Source organism: Bos indicus x Bos taurus, chromosome 18 (genome assembly GCF_003369695.1).
Source record: "Bos indicus x Bos taurus breed Angus x Brahman F1 hybrid chromosome 18, Bos_hybrid_MaternalHap_v2.0, whole genome shotgun sequence".
In the NCBI taxonomy this organism is placed as follows: Eukaryota; Metazoa; Chordata; class Mammalia; order Artiodactyla; family Bovidae; genus Bos; species Bos indicus x Bos taurus.
Window position 1 is genome coordinate 30,101,771 of NC_040093.1, and position 16,262 is coordinate 30,118,032.

At 51.8% G+C, this 16,262-nt stretch overlaps 1 protein-coding gene and 1 long non-coding RNA gene across 2 annotated transcripts in view; one reads left to right on the forward strand and one right to left on the reverse strand.

Annotated features, from left to right (window-relative positions):
• Positions 1-15,815, reverse strand: part of LOC113876690 — a 51,022-nt gene extending 35,207 nt beyond the window's left edge. The window contains exons 1-4 of the long non-coding RNA XR_003506563.1: positions 14,628-15,815; positions 9,355-9,504; positions 6,562-6,751; positions 1,368-1,583 (exon numbers count right to left, since the gene is read on the reverse strand). This is a non-coding gene — a long non-coding RNA (uncharacterized LOC113876690). The remainder of the gene's footprint in view (positions 1-1,367; positions 1,584-6,561; positions 6,752-9,354; positions 9,505-14,627) is intronic.
• The window catches only part of SMPD3 (sphingomyelin phosphodiesterase 3), an 84,144-nt gene that overhangs the window by 47,777 nt on the left and 20,105 nt on the right, over positions 1-16,262 (forward strand). The window contains exon 2 of the mRNA XM_027516171.1: positions 9,421-9,491. The gene's annotated coding sequence lies outside the window, so the exon portion shown is untranslated. The remainder of the gene's footprint in view (positions 1-9,420; positions 9,492-16,262) is intronic.

The window sequence follows — 16,262 nt, forward strand, 5'->3', positions numbered from 1 at the left end:
GGGACCACCATCCTCCCCACACAGTGCAGTCAGCTACGTCAGGGGGAGTCTGGGCCTGGAGGGTCCTGGTATGTCAGTGTCCCCAAGATGGAATGGATGGCATTTAGCTCTTCTGACTCTGTGGGACTAGAAGGGGTCCCCTCCACTGCCCCTCCCCTCCATCCCATGTAGCAGCCATGGTGGGGAGAATTGGGGTCGGGGGGACTCCACTGTCATCCTGTTTACATACAAACCTGTGGGACCAGGGACCAATACCCATTCAGGAAGCAAGGTGGTGACATATGTGTAGTGCAGCATCAGGCCACCGGGCAGCGGAAGCTGGCCCCTTCCACCTCACCCTCCCCACCTCCACCCTGACCCAGAGTAGGAGCCCAGCTAGACAGAGAGGCCAGAAGTCCCCACCTGGGGGATGTGAGCCTTACCCTGCAGCCCAGCCAGGCCTGATTTTGAATCCTGAAGTGACCCTCCCCCCACCCCGCAAACCCCCATCCAGGTAAATGAAAGCGTTAGTTACTCAGTCATGTCCAACTCTTTCTGATCCCATGGACTATATAGCCCCCTAGGCTCCTCTGTCCATGGAATTCTCCAAGCAAGAATATTAGATTGGGTAGCCATTCTCTCTTCCAGGGGATTTTCCTGACCCAGGGATCAAACCCAGGTCTCCCACGCTGGAGGCAGATTCTTTACTATCTGAGCCACCAGGGAAGCCAGAGGGACAGTTTTCTTCCTTCAGTGGTCCAATGAGAGGCCAAGGGCCCAGGCAAATGGGGAGAAGCTTCAAGGCCCAAGGAGGCCTGGAGGATCCATTCTGTCTGTTCTGAGCCAGAAGCTGCAGGCTCGGTGTTTAAAAACATTTGCATCAACAGAGGAACTGTTTATCAATATTTAAAAAAAGAAATGTAATTAGAGGTTGGCGCACCCTGAGGGCTCCAGGCCATATATGTCAGGGTTCCTTGATCTGGAGCCTGGGGGCGGGGGGGCGGGCGGAGGACAGGGTGAAAAGAGACCACATACATGGGCTGCTATCCCGCAAACCCCACTGGGCAGGGCTCCCAGTCAAGGCTGATGAAAGCCGCCGTGGTTGATGGAATGGCATTTCACATGCGTCCACATTTTTCTCTTCTAGGTGGTTTTTCTTTCTAAACTTGGGAATACGGACATTCTATTTTAAGGACATTAATTACTGTCCAATTTTAATGTTTAACTAGTACGAACAAAAAACCCCAACTTTTTTTTTTAAACCCCAACTTTGAACCAAGGAAAGAAAACAAAAGTAAATTTATGGGGTGATTCCGTGTTCACATCCCTCAAGACTGCCTGTGGACATTTGTCTAACACGTTTATTTCTGGTCAAGAAAAGTGAATACCTGGCTTTTTGGTGGTGGTTTCTGGAGAACGAGCTGAGGGCTGGCTGAATCTGCCTCAGAGACGCCAGCTCGGGCCACCTCAGGCCAGGATGCCTCCTCCAGGCTCAAAGAGGTAGTGTGAGGAAGGTAAAAATAGAGAGGGACTCGGCAGCAGCTTTGACACACGGTTTTCTCATCCCAGGGACTGCCACGTAGGGCCCTCCTGTTTCAGCTATTCTAAGGGAAACAAAAAAAATTAAGACTATCTGAGAACTAAATAAAAACAGTGCTATATCTTAGCTTCCTTTTTTTTTTTCCTTCTGCATTCTTCCGCCTTTTCCCAAGTGCTCTTTTTGGCTCCTCTTTCCTCACCAAGCCAAAAATGGGATAAGTCTCCAAGTCTGTCCTTGACCTCTTTCTTTCCTCCCCCTGCCTTCCTCGAGAATGGTGTCCAGCTGTGGCTTCAGCTTGGGGTCCACGTGGCCACAGCCCTGCATGTTCCAGGCACTGCCTGCCTCTTGGACAATCCCCCTCCCACCATAAGACCCCAACATCCTGCAACCATATTTGGCATCTCCCTCTGGAGGGTCACACTTGGGGTTCGTTGCTGCCCACATGTGTCAGTCCCCTTGCCCTTGTCAGTATGCAGGTGGCTAGGTCCCAGCCCCTTCCGAGCTCACCTGGGAGGCAGGGCTGGGAGCTTCCACAGGAGGCCCTAATACTGAACGCTGGGGGAAATTAGGAGGGCTTCCATGAGGAGGACACTTTTCAGCTGAGGAGCTATCAACCAAACAAGGCGGGGGGACTTCAGCACGAGGGGACAGAACGAGGAAAGGCCTGCTCTGAGGGACCACAGAGGAAAGTCCTCCTCCACAAGCAGAGGAAGAGACTAGCAGAGAATTTGGGAGAGGATGGTGGGCTCAGGGCAGGGATTTTATTCTGGGGGCAATGAAAGTGTGTTAAGCTTGGAAGGTGCTCAGGTTTGCATGCAGAAAGATCACTTTGATTTCTGGGTGAGAACAGATGGTGGGGGGCCAGGCTGAAGGAGCAGGTAAGATAAACTGAGCTTGGCCAGCATGTCCCCTCAACCCCTCCCTGGCCCCACGACTAGAGCTCTATCTGGCTCCTGCTGGTTCTAACCTTCTGAGCCTCACCAGCTGTCTGTCCAAGACAACAGCCCCATCCACACTCTGGTGCTAAGTTCCCCAGGGACAGAGGATGAGGGCATCAGAGAGGGGAGGGTGGAGGCTACAAGGCTTCCCAGACCCCTGGGGTGTTCGTCCCTGGACTGCACATGCCTCTGTGGCGTTAGGGAGTCCTGGGTGGGGGGTCAAAACCTGAGCCAGGAGGGGGCCATAGATAAGTCCTCCCCACAGAGTCTGGGCTCTGCCACTCTGACTTGGACAAGTCACTTACCCTCCTCAAGCCTCTGTTTCCCTCTCCAAGTATGGGAACAATAATACCCAGCCTTCCCAGGCTCTTCAGAGAATTAAACAAGTGGTTCTGCATGCAATATCCTCAACACAGTTTCTGGCACACGGTTGGTGCCCCCTAAACATGGGTGATGGTGATGGTGCGATCTCAGCCAGCTGCAGGCAGTAGGCACTGCCACCACACACAGGAGTTCACATGAGTCCTTTCACCTTTAAGGCAGCCTAATCAATGCACTAGTTCAAACAGTGGGGAGTTTTCTCACAGCTCCTGCTGTGCCACCTGGAATATACAGAGGGAACTGATCCTTCTGGAACTTCCGGACCTGAAGCTGGCTAGAAACCATTTTATTATTTCAACCAAGGTTCCTTGGGTGCCTCTCAGGGACTGGGCTCAGTGCTTGCTGCTTTGGGGGCTCTGGGCTGCCAGCACAAAGCCCAGTGGGCATGCGACTGAAGGGAGGGGCTTGAGAGCTGCAGTGCTGAACCTTAGAGGCTGGGTGCCAGGTAGACCAGCTGAGGAGGGTGTTCCAGATACAGGGGACAGCATGTGCAAAGGCACAGAGGTGTGAAAGAGCATGGCATGTTCCAGGAAAGAGGAAAGCCACAGGTTGAGGCCATCCGAATGAATCATGGCAGAAGCAAGGCTGTGGAGGGCAGGGCCCCCAAATCAGGCAAGGGAGGCAGATTTTCTGAGTGTGGAGGGAGATTTGAAGTGCTGGCCAAGGGCAGGAGGAACTCAGACTGCTTGTGGTGGGGATCATGGGCTTGGACTTGGAGCATGAAGGTGCCACACATAGGCTTGGGGACTGTGCCACCATGCTGGCAAGAAATGAGGAGGCCTAAGTGGAGATGACAGCCAGAGAAAGGGGAAGCAGGGACTGAAAATGGACCACAGAGCTGGGAGGGACTGCCTCTGGACAGGACAAGGTGAGGGAGAGGAAGAGGCCCAGGAATAAGTCTCTGCCCACAAGACTGCAGGGGCCTGGCCTGTGGGGCTGGGAGTAGGGAGGGCAGGGCAGGGCGGCGCGGGGCGGGGTGGGGTGGGTGGGGGGGTGGTCCCTGGAGGCAGGACTCTGGCCCCTGCCTTCTCTCCACTGCTTTCAATCTCCTCTTTCTCTCTTTAAGTGCCACCAATAGGAAAGCAAATACTTTTTAAATTGTTTAATATATTTCCTTGATTTTCAGTTCAGTTCAGTTCAGTTCAGTCGCTCAGTCGTGTTCAACTCCTTGGGAGCCCATGAAATGCAACACGTCAGGCCTCCCTGTCCATCGCCAACTCTCAGAGTTTACCCAAACTCACGTCCATTGAGTCAGAGATGCCATCTAACCATCTCATCCTCTGTTATCCCCTTCTCCTCCTGCCCCCAATCTTTCCCAGCATCAGGATCTTTTCATTTTTTTACTGTAAAAAAAAAAAAAAAAAGTGGAATGTTTTCTATTTCTTCCTCAATCAGAAAAGCAAAATTACCCACACATGAGGATTCATGTGCATGAATCTCTTGATGTTTATGTTCCTTTGATGTATTAAAATAAAAGGGGGGGGCATCATTTCAGGCACCAGGATGAGGTTTGGCAACATCCTTTGGTGCCCAGCTGGCCCTGGGTAGCCTCCCCTCACCACAAGAGAACCCGGGCTGGGGGCCACAGCCAAGCTCATTACTCAAGGGCTCGAATGAGTTCCTGACATTACAGCTCTTTACCTGTGGAATCTGCCAATCTTCCCTTGAAACCAGAGGGCAAGTTTTCAAATCCCAGGACGATGACATTTTCATAAAGTTAAAAAAAAAATTGATTTCACTTTGCAAGACAAACAGCTAATAAAACAAGATCTTTTTTGGTAACCACCCATACAGCGATCAATCTGTCACTCGGAAGGCTGTTTCCTGAGAGGTGTGAAATAAGGCCACCCTGGCGCGCTATGGGAACAGAGAACCCCCACCCAGAAGACACCTGCCACCCCAAAACAGGGAAACAATCCAATTTAGAGCACAGGAAATACACAGCTAATTAGTTGCTCAATCAATACTGACTTTTGAAAGACAAGCAAGAGGTATCTTCCAGTGTTTACATGCAGCCGCTCACACGTCATGAATATATCTCACCTCTGTTTCTTTTCAACTCCATTCCTATTGGGAACAAAACAAAAAAGTATTTCCCACCCTGGGGGCTTGCAGACTGAGCTGCACCAGGGAGCTATTCTGTGCTGTAGCCGTTCAAGAAAGAACTTGAAGGGTCAACAAAAACAAACATCAAAAGGACAGGTTTTAGTTATAAAATGAATCCCCTCTGTGCCCGTCTGAGGTCAGAATCAAGACCCCCTCATTCACTCCATCCTCCCATCTCTGCTTCATGTTTTTTCCACCTTTATTTTCCCTTAGCCCTAATTTTCTCACTCCTTAAAAAAAAAAAAAATCTTAGTACATTGCACATAGAACATCTTTTCAAAAACAAGATGCAATAAATCTTAGTTAATCAGAATCTCCCTCAAAGCAGCTCTAACTGCACAGTTCTGAGCTAAACTTGGAAGGGAAGCAGTTACAAGCTAGGTGCTGAGCAGCCGTGTCTCCATACAGTGGGCCCTCAAGAAACATCAATGAACTTGTTTTTTAGATGATGGAATCTGCAAAGCCTCTGGAGCAAGTAAGGCAAACTTAGTAGTAACTACTTTGAAAGAAATACATGACCAAAATACTATTAACGGGAACAGATCAGAATGACAACAACAACAAATGGCTGTAATTCCATGACTATAAAAGAACTGAAAACATCTGGATGTAGCAGTTTGCATAACTGAAACAACAGAACAAAGGAAACAGTGATGTTGAGGATAAAAGAAAACAGCCAGCCAGAAATGGAGACACAGAAAACAAAGAGAGGCGTAAATAACTGATTTGAAAAATGGGAAATGGGAAGCCCCGAAAATAGGAGACAGAGTGATGAATGGGGTAGGGTATATGATGAGGGAAACATCTGGAAAGAAATAATACAAGAAAAGTTTCCAGAGATGAAAAAACAGTTCAGCCTAGAACTAAAGTACACACACTGTGCCTTTCGAGTTTGACTCTCAAGGAAAGAAAGAAACATTTGCCAGTTGTATTTTTGAATGATAAATTATCTGGCAAGCTGAAATGAAGAAAGAGGTTCTTTTGAAATTAAAATGACAAAAGGACTAACATCTTGAGTGATGAAGCTGAACCTAAGGGGAAAATGTGCAATTCTACCCATGTATTAGTTATGCTCTGAAACAAGATTTGCTCTGTACAAGTGGAAAGAAGAAACAAACTCCTCTCACTAGCCACACCTAGTAGTTCCTCTAGGATACTTCTGCATCCCCTCTAAGGTCCCAACCAAATGCACAGACTGGCCATCTCAGCTTGCCTGTCCAGCCATGCCTCTTCCCTTATCTCTGTATTGGGTTTCTAGGGGTAACTCCTTCACCAGAGTTCAGTCAAGACATTTCCCCAAGGCCAGCAGTTGCTCCCTACCTTCACCTCAAGGGGTTTCTGCCAGCCCAACTTAGTCTCAGGTCTGCACGAAGTCTGACTCTGACACTCAGCTAAAGGGCTGTGTGACTTTGTGTAAGTTACCAAACCTCTCTAGACTTGAACCTTGTTGACAGTAACCTGACTCCAGCATCATCATGTGGATAAATAAATCAGCCTCTTAGGTGCTAGAACCTTTGCAAACATTATTTCTGAACCTATGAAGTCAGTGTTATCCTCATTTTAAGAAAGTAGAAACCGAGACTTGGTGAGATACCCTGCTTGATGCCCACTACTTACTGGTCTTGGGAGCAGGTCCATCCAACTCCACAGTTGGTTCTGCTGCCCAGACACGCTGTGTCTCAGGACAGGAAGAGGTATCCAGGAACCCGGACCAAGCTCCGTGTGTCTGGGCACGTGGTCTCACTTGGAGCAGCACGTCCATCAGGGGTCATCCCAGGTGCTGGTCTGTGGTCTAGGGACCTGTGGGCTTGAGGTTCACGGTGGACAAGCAGGCAGGCGCGTGCTTAGGACCACTGCTGGCTCGGCAGACACTGCCTGGCTGTGCTGGGTAAATGGCCCACTTTCCATGCCCCCCCCCACCCAGACCCTCCCACTGCCTATTTAAGCAACAGGCCCTGACTCCACTGGCCCCAGACACCGCCAGCTTCCGGAGCTAGAAGAGCAGTGCTGCAGGCCTCGCTCACTCAGGATGAAAGGCCCTTCTGTTTCACCATTTCCTACCGGTGCGTTCTGAATGATGATGCTGAGCTGGGTTGTAGTGGGAGCTGATTCTGCTCGCCTAGGAGTGTACTGAGATGTATAACTGGCAGAGGGAGGTTCTGATTGAATTTTTCCCATTTCTAATCCCTGACTTGATGTGATCTTATTTTCAAAGAGGGAGAAAGGCTGTAGTTTGTTAAAGGACAGAGGGGAGCATATTTCAAAACAAGGTCTGGCTCAGAATACCAGTGCTCTGACATGTTTTTCTTTTGAGAAAAGAAAAGGTTCTGTAATCTCAAGGTTGCAGAGATTCCTTCCACTTCCCCTCAGGAAACCCTCCCTAAATAGTTCCTGTCGATTAATTTTATTTTGAAAAACAAACACACAGGGGATTTTTCAGAAGAATCTGGTAGGGGAGAGATGCTATACAGCCTATGGGGGATAGTATGGGGAACATCTAAGGACAAAGACCCTCCTTAACAAATTTCTCATTGAGAGATGAGGTGGGAGCTCTTCACTGCTCGTGTAGAAGGCACAGGTTGGGATTGCCGCACAGGTTGGGATGGCTCCGGAGAGGAATGCCTCTTTTATGTCCACTTCCAGATGCGTGCCAGCCTGTGGTCTAGGGGCAGGTCAGCCCGATGAGAGGGTGAAAGAGAGAGGTGAGGGTGGGTTGTCAGCTTACTGAGGGTGAGGAGGCTGGTGTCCAGGGCACAGGGGACAAGGCATCCCCTGGAGGCCAAGACAGTAGGCCATCCTCTAACCTCTCGGCAGGGTGGACTCCCTACACCACAGGCGGAGAGGGAAGACTGGGAAGGAAATAAGCTCATCAGGAAACTCAGGAAAATAAGCCAGGAAATAAGCCAGGGTGTCCCCATGGAAACAAGGGCCCCCTCCTGCACAGTGAGGACCTAGGGTTCCTCTGCTTCCTTCTTCCCACTCTGATCTGGTAACATGAGTCCCTGTGCTCGCTTGGTCCTGGCCATGACCATCCAAGACTCTGTAGTGAACCCCAGTGTTACAGGGGAGGGGGCATCTGAGGCTCAGAAGTTAAATGACTTGTCCAAGATCTTTCAGCCGGCTAGAATTCTTGTCTCACTGGAGCTTTTCGAGTGTAACCCTAATCAGGAGGTCGCCAACTATTTCCCAAGTGAGAAGACACACCTTCCAGCTCCACTCAGGCTTGAGGGCAGAGGACTTGGGACACAAATTTCAGGCTCCTCTGAAACACTTTGGGTGATTTGCAAAATAAGTGTTAACTAAAGGACAGAGGCTGGTCCACAAGGACTCTGGGGAGTGAGTGACTTCTGCCTCGCCTGCGATGGGAGGGTGGATAAGAGGGCTCTGCGCCGATGGGCAGCAGGACTGCCTTGAGAAAGTGGAAGACCAACGAGCTCCGCGCGGGGTGCGGGCTGGGCGGAACCAAAAAGCCAGGGATTCAGCTGGAAAGTCGGGGGCGGGACTTGGGGTTGGAAGGAGGGACTAAAGAGCTAGGACTTTGCCTGAGGCCAGGGGGCGCGGCCAGAGAGCTCTTGCCTAGGGCCAGGTTTCAGGAGGCGGGGCCAGAGAGTCAGTCCAGGCAGTGTCCGAGACCCAGGGGCCGGGACCAGAAGTCGGGGCGGGTCCGGCACCTGAGGCCGGGGCGGGGCTAGAACGGAGGGGCGGAGCCAGAGAGTGAGCCCAAGAGACCCTCCTGGGGAGTGAGTGTCTGAGCCCGCCCGATCCTCCGACTGGGTCAGCAGGGAATGCGGGGAGCCGGTGGCTTCGTGTCCAAAGGTCTCCGCGCACACGAGTGCCCTCCCAAACGCACTCCCCTCCGAAGACCCCACTGGGTTCACGAAGTGTCCGCGCCGAGCCTTCCCTCTGCCGGTCTGTCTCCTCCACTCCTTATCTGCTGCCAAACGGCTTCCTCCTCCCACCCACCCCTGTCCCAGTAGCCACGGTCCCTCTTTTTCCGGGTCTGGGTTCAGCTCTCCACCCCTCCTCCCCCCGCCCTCAGGTATCTCGGGAGGCTGAGATTATACAAAGCTCCTGGGAAGAGCTCTGATTGTTCTAGCTGCAGTTATCAGATCAAACCCTGGCCCCACTGCTGACGCTCTGAATTCGCCTCTCCCCGCCCCTCACCCTGCACAGCTCTGGCCTGGTCTGGGTCCAGCTGTTCACATGGAAGCCTCATGCCTCCCACCCAGAGTCTTCCCCACCTGTCAACCCGCGTATCCCCAGCCTGTCTATCCTACAAACCTCCGCCCCCACCCCTTCTGGCTGAACTTCGTGGGGACCATGGGGCCCACACCCTCTCCTTGGCGACGTGGAGGGTGTGGCGGTGCCTCTTGCACAGGTGCGGCCCCTAGGTCTTTGTGCCCGGCTCACCTGTACTGGGCTGCTCGGTGACTGTTGAGTTCCGGGCACTTCTGTGAACCGCTCATTTCTTTTCAGGTCCTTGACTCCGAAGTGAGTGCTCCCTCTTCTGCCAGAAAGACGAGAAGCTCCCAGCGGCGCCTCCTCAGGTATGAGGGGCTTCTGGAAGGGAGAGGGGGATGGGAGAGGACCCTTCAGGCCTCCCTTCATAGATTACTTATCCACATTTTATATAAAGAGTTGCTGTCTGAGATTGAGATAAGGTTCTGCTTCTTGGATAAAAAGTTTGAAAACACAGCTCTAGTGTAAGCAGTCTGGGGCAAACCGTTTGCTCCCATTCTGAACCCACCCTCGTGGTTCAGTGCCTGCAGAAGGGGTATGTCTGACGCAGGCAAATCTATGGAGACTGAAAATGCAAACTCCTTCAATAAGGCAGAAAAAGATTGAGGCAGTATTTTGCAAAAATGAAGGAATACAATTTAAATATCCTGGAAAATACAATCAGATATCATTTCCCACTGAACTATAAAAAAAGGTTTTTTTAGTGCAAAACCTGGAGCTGGCAAGGATACTGTGAAACAGGCACTCTCAAATGACCTTCGAGAAAAGCAGTGTGGCAATGTGTATCAGAAGTTTTGAACTTTACCTTGTAATTCTAGTCTTGAGTCCATCTCAGAGAAATAAGTCAAACCATTAGAATAAAAGTGGAAACCAGAAACACAGAGACCCCTGGAAAGTTCGGAACCTCAGTCCAGTAGCCAGGACAGCAAGATCATTTTAAGAACCTGCTCCCTCCCAAATACGCAAATTAGATGCTTTCCTGGTTTCTCGGGGAGGTCACCAAGCTGGGGGAAGGGAGATATGGGGGTTCAACGTGATGATGACTAGATGGAAAAACAAAAAGGGAGCTGGATGAGGCTGGCAGTTCACATGGAAGATTATTGGGGTCTTCACTAAGGGATCAGTGGGGGTAGGTGACAAATGTAACCTTCAGGAACTGGAAAAGGGATGGGTAAGAACAGGCAGGACAAGGGGGATAGTGTGGTGAACTTGTCCCAGAGGTAGGTGGGCTTGGTGCTGGACAGCGCTCACTTGCATATTTTGCACGTGTTTGCATATCATTTGTATTTAATCTTGGTGGAAATGCAGAAAGGAAAGGAGAATTGAGATCCGGTGACTAGGCTACACCGCTCAGGGACTGTTGTTTACTTTTCCGAGTTTCATTTTTCTTATCTGTAAATGGAACCAGTGGTATCTGGTTGGGGTGGTTGTACCATGTAGATGCACCATTCAGTGTCAAGAGCTCATTCTGGGATATGCGTTCTGTGCAGCATCTGCTCAGATTCCCCATGAGGTGGATCTGTTTGTTCTGCCTCTCTGAGGCTCATTTCTAGTCTCCCTCATGTCTCTGCCATGGATGGGCTCATAGCCACCCCACCCCCCACCCCCTGCACAGAGAGCGAGCATGGAGGGGAGGGAGGGAGAGGATGAGTTTGAGGTCCTGATGGGCCACCCTGGATGAACTGGATTGCTGACGCCACCCAGGCCTGCAGGGGGCAGTCAGTCAGTCAGTCATCAGGGGTTCTAAGTATCTGCCTACTCTGTGCCCAACATACAGGTGATGGGATAAAATACTGAGTGCCTACAAGGGGAAAAAGGAGCTCAAATTCCCCAGGACTGGAGGTTGAAGTGGGTGGATGAGCTCCCAAGCGGGTGGTGTCACCATGTGGGCAGGGTCCCTGGCCCTGCAAACACCTCACTGGGCCACACACAATAAGCCCTCCCTTCCTTTGTGTGATGAGATTTGCCAACGTTGCTCAAGCCTCTTTCCTTTGGGATGAGATTTGCCAACGTTGCTCAAGCCTCCCCTCTCTGGGTTCTGTGTCTAGTGTGGTAGATCTGAGCATGTGGGAGGCTGGTCATCCTTCTGGTGTGCAGCCAGCACAAGGGCAATAAATGCATGGAAACTGCCAGCTGTCAGGAGAGAAATAGCTTGTTTCAGCCTGGTCAAAGGTCTCTAGTTACCCCTGGGGCCACAGAGGAGGGGACTGGCAGTGGTTGGTTATAAGACCATCATCGTGACTTCCAAACCCTGAGCGCCTCTGCTGAGGCTTTTGCACAGATAATAGCTGCAAGGAAACGGCCTCAGCAGAGGCATGGAGCACGGGAAGGGCTTGGGGGGAAATTGCGAAGGTTGGGTGGTGGTGGGGATGCCCTGGGACTTCAGAAGTAGGCAGGGTCACTGAGCAATCAGGCTGCTGGGCCTGCCTGCTCTTTCCTGCCAGGTGCGTCACTCTGGGGTCAACAAGGACCACTAAAAGTTTAGCAGGCAATGTGGTCCGATGTGTAGTTTAGAAAGGTGCCACCAGCTGCCACAAGGACCAAGAAGGGAGGCCAGCTCCAAGACCAGGTGATGGCTGTCACAGGGTCTAGGTGGGACAAGATGAGGCCTGAATTGGGTGTGGCCAATGGGAATGGATGCCAGGGATTAGGGAGGCAGAACCATGGAGGAGGAGGGGGTGGGTATGGAAGAGGTCCAGGGACCTAGGAGTACTCAGGAGACAGAGCTGGTGTTGGAGCAGTGGAGGAAGACAAATGATAAACTTTTAAGGGAAGATGGAGAGCTGGTCCACTACTTAAATTCATGGGATCAGAGATCAGGAGAGACACCTGGGAATAGGTAACCCACAAAAGATCAACCAAGAGAAGAGGCAGGGGAAGGTACAGCATTTCCAGGGTGTGGGCCAGGGAGGAGGGAACAACAAAGGGCTCAGAGAAAGAGCAGTCCCAAGGGCAGGGAGGGAACGAGAAGAACAGAGGTCCAGGACCAGGGGGAAGAGCTGAGGGACAGATGAGGAGAAGCAGCTGAGGTGTCCTGTTGGGCCTGTATCTTAGAGCAAATCTGATTGAAACTGCATAGACTGTTTTCTCAGTGGTGCTGACCTCTGTTCCAGAAATTTTCTTTCCAAATCTCTACCAGAAAGGCCAATAAGACACCCTCTCCACCTTCTGTCTAGCAGTGGGGGGAGAGTGCAGGTAGCCTCAAGTTGGGGGCTGCCCAGACTCCCAGCCTACCAGAGGGTCACAGCCAGAGGGTCACTCAATCCTCCCAGAGCACAGCCAGCACGCACCGTGTGCTCTCACTATTCTGAGACCCAGGATGGGATGCTAACCAGACATTCTAAGCACTTAAGTGAAACAAACCCAAGGAGGGTAAACTGCAAGTGAATGAGTTGGAGCCCCCTCTCAGGGCCAGTTTCCACGGCTGCCCCTCCCCTGCTGTCTCCTCCTGGCCTGTAACCTGGGTCACTGTGGCCACCAAGGGCACAGGCTGGCAAGCTGGACTCCTGAGTGTCCCTGTCCTCCTCGTGCCTACTTGCAGTTCTCTCCACCTCACCTCCCTCCCTTGCTCAGTGCTTGCTCCACCCACCACCCACCACTTTCCTGTCTCCATCTAGGACACCCCCACACTCAAATATACATACCTAGAAAGCAAGGCTCTGCTCCCAGGAATTCTGGGGCAGAGTGAAATACCCCAAGCAGTAAAGGTGCTGCCTCTGACTCGCAGGGATGGAAGCCAAGCACCCCCAGCCTCCCGCCTTGACAGTCACTGCCCTGCCCCTGCTCCTGCCCCTCCAGCCCTGGCAGGCACCATCAGCCAGCAAGACCTAACAGTGTCTGACCATGCCTGGTCCCTGGGCTCTGACCCCACCAAGCTGCTGGCTTCATCTCCAAGCTCCCTCTTCCCATCCCCTGCAGGCCCAGTGTGGCCCCTGGGACCAAGCTGGCACACCTGCTGTGCAGTACCCTGGCCCCTCTGAGACACCCATTGCCTTCACTGACAGCTTGTGGGGCAGACCTAGTCACTCGATCCCACCCAACTGCAAGGGGCCCAGGAGATGCAGTCTTGCCTGATGCCCACAAAGTAGGCCCAGAAGAAGTAACGCAAAAGTCCTGTCCTAGGCTTGCAAGCAGGATACAGGCTAAAGCGAAGAAAAGCCTACCCGGATCTTCACAGAGTGCTTATCTTTTTAAGTCAGTCACTGTCTACACTAGCACGTCTACACCAGCCATCTGGGGACATGTGGTCTCCAGCCAAGAGTTCTTTTCTCCCTTTTCCGAAGTGTATGATTCAGCAGCAGGTGTAGACAGGGCACCACTACCAGACAGGCAGGGATTCACTGGAACCCAGAGGCTCAGAAGACCCTTGGAAACAGGTTTGGTGGCAGCAAATAGAGGGGAATGGGGGGGCTATAGACCCCCCAAGACAGCTTCCCTGTTGGTCTTTGCTGTGGACAAATACTAATTTTCAGCCTTATTCAAATGAAGCTCTAAGTCCCACTCCCTGGGGTAGCAGACAGCACCCCTAATCCCCTCCATTATATCTTCTGGAGCAGGCCCAGGACAACCCTGCAGGCTGGTCAGAGGCCTCCCTAAGCAAGTAGTTCATAGTTCAGCCAGAGCTGGGCCATCCTCCTTCAGGAGGTCTTCTGGTTGGTTCTATCAGAGCCAAAGCCTCCTGTGGTATCCTGAGCAGAGGGAGGACCTGAGAGGGGCAGTGACCAAGGGTCCAAGGTCTTTGAAGAGGCCCAGGACCAGGGCCTCAGCCCTCAGCGGTAAGTGAGCCCAGAAACTCAGCCCTCGGGCCCAGCTGCCCAGGGCTATACCGGAAGGCTGGTGAGACACTGATGCCTGATTTTATTTACTCATCCGCACTGATTTGCTTTTAAATCTTCGCATGAATTCTCCTCTCTACGACTCAGTTTGTTAAATGTTCTTTGCATAGAAAACCTGAGGTTGAGTGTGAAGTGATTTCCTTCAGAAGAATTTTAGCAAGTCCCTGCCATGTCAGGGAGGTGTATTGTCTTCATCTGTGTTCTCTGGTGCCTTGAAATGTCTGCATGCTCTCAGTGGGCCAATCCATTCCAGGAGGAAGCGCTGTACTTGAAATGCAGCTGAACACTGAGTCTGCATAAATCCTGCCATTTGTGTGGACTTGTATTTAAAGCTCTACTCCCACAGAAAGTATGCTGTCACTTGTTCTTAAGTGAAATGTGTTCCCAGCCTTGTTCGGCTCAGGAACCATTAACATCAGCTCTCATGTCAGGGAAGCAGGGACTTGCTGGGACAGAAGCCTCAAAAGCAGAGCCTGAGAGAAGCGAGGTTCCTCCTAGTGTTGGTCCCTGAGGAGGGCCTCTCCTGAGTGTGGAGGTGGTGCTGGGCAGCAGGGAGCTGGTTGGGGGCTGGTACTCAGTCAGTCACGCAGCAGATACCCCAGGGCTCACCTGATGCAGGTGACGTGACCTGCTGGGGAGTTCCAGGATCCCCAGCTTCCGGCCACTTGCCAGGTGAGGCTCAGGCGCAGACCTCAGCACACAGGAGGCTCAGAGCTCTTGAAGTAAGAGGCCCAACCCCATCCAGATGCTCGGCTGTTCATATGTGGTCTCTCCAGTAGTCACAACTGCCTGCTCCAGTCCTGTCCAGTCAAAGCCAAGTGAAGCAGACCCTGTGAATGGGGCAATCTCAGACCTGATATTCATCGTGCAGGAAGCCCTCATCACCCAAGAACACCCCTACCCCGGGCTCAGCCACCATGAGGGCACAGGACTGGTGGGCACATATGAACTCCAGCCCTCAGCAGACTCTAGGCAGACAGATCTGGCTGCAGACAGATGCTTGAGCCTAAGATAAGGGTAAATGGGAAGAAGAGAAGATGCCACTCAGGATGGCTCAGATGTGGATTTAGATATCAGCCATCATCCAGCCTTCTCCTTAATGGCCCCCTTTTCAGTTACCAATAGATGATTCTGGAATGGCAGGCCATAGAGGGCTGGGTGGCCAGATCTTCAAACTCAGCCCCCTCCCGCGATGGAGCCCACACCCCAAGGGCAACTGACCTATGACCTTGCAGCACAAAGTCCTGAACCCAGATGTACAACAATTTTAAACACTAGGTGGTATGGGGCGCCCTGGTGCATCTACCTCCAACCTGCTTAAGATTTGCTTTCCAGTCATGCAAAAATTGGCTTTATCTGGGCTTTCTGAGCTCTGACATGGAAATGCCGAGGCTGACTGATTGAAGGAGTGCCACAGAACTGCTTGCAGCCTGTTCCTATTCTCAGAAACCACATGACGCATTAATAGCTCCCCTGGAAAGTTTCTTTTTGAAAATTTTATCACCCCTCTACCTACATCTGGCTTCTGCAGAGGCCTGTGACTTGGGCTTGCACGAGCAGCCCACAACAGACAGTCCTGCCCGGAGATGGAGGCCCCTGCACCATCCCTGCCCCTCACGTGGGAGAGCAAGCAGGGCATATTTTCTGTCAAGCAGCCAACCACACAAGGAGGAAACTTTGAAGGTTCCAGCTGTATCTTCAGGGCCATGGCAACAAGGAAATTAACAGTAATAGTAGTAATAAAATGGGCTTCCCTGGTGGCTCAGTCGGTAAAGAATCTGCCTGCAATGCAGGAGACTCAGGTTTGATCCCTGGGTCAGGAAGATTCCCTGGAGAAGGAAATGGTAACCCGCTCCAGTATTCTTGCCTGGGAAATCCCATGGACAGAGGAGCCTGGCGGGCTACAGTCCATGGGGTTGCAAAGAGTCAGACATGACTGAGACCACCACCACCACAGTAATAAAATATTACAGTCTTCCCTCAGTATCCACAGGGGATTGGTTCCAGGACCTCCCACAGACACCAAAGTCCACAGATGCTCAAGTCCCTTAAGGTCAGCTCTCTGTGACTGCAGGTTCCACATCCATGGATATGGAGAACTGAGGAACCACAGAAACGGAGCGCTGACTAGTACTGTACTAGAGATGTGTGAGGCACTGTGCTAAGCGCTGCCCGTCTGTCATCTCCAACTACCCTGAGATGTTACTATGTGTGCTTAATGGATGAGGAAACTGCAGCTCAGAG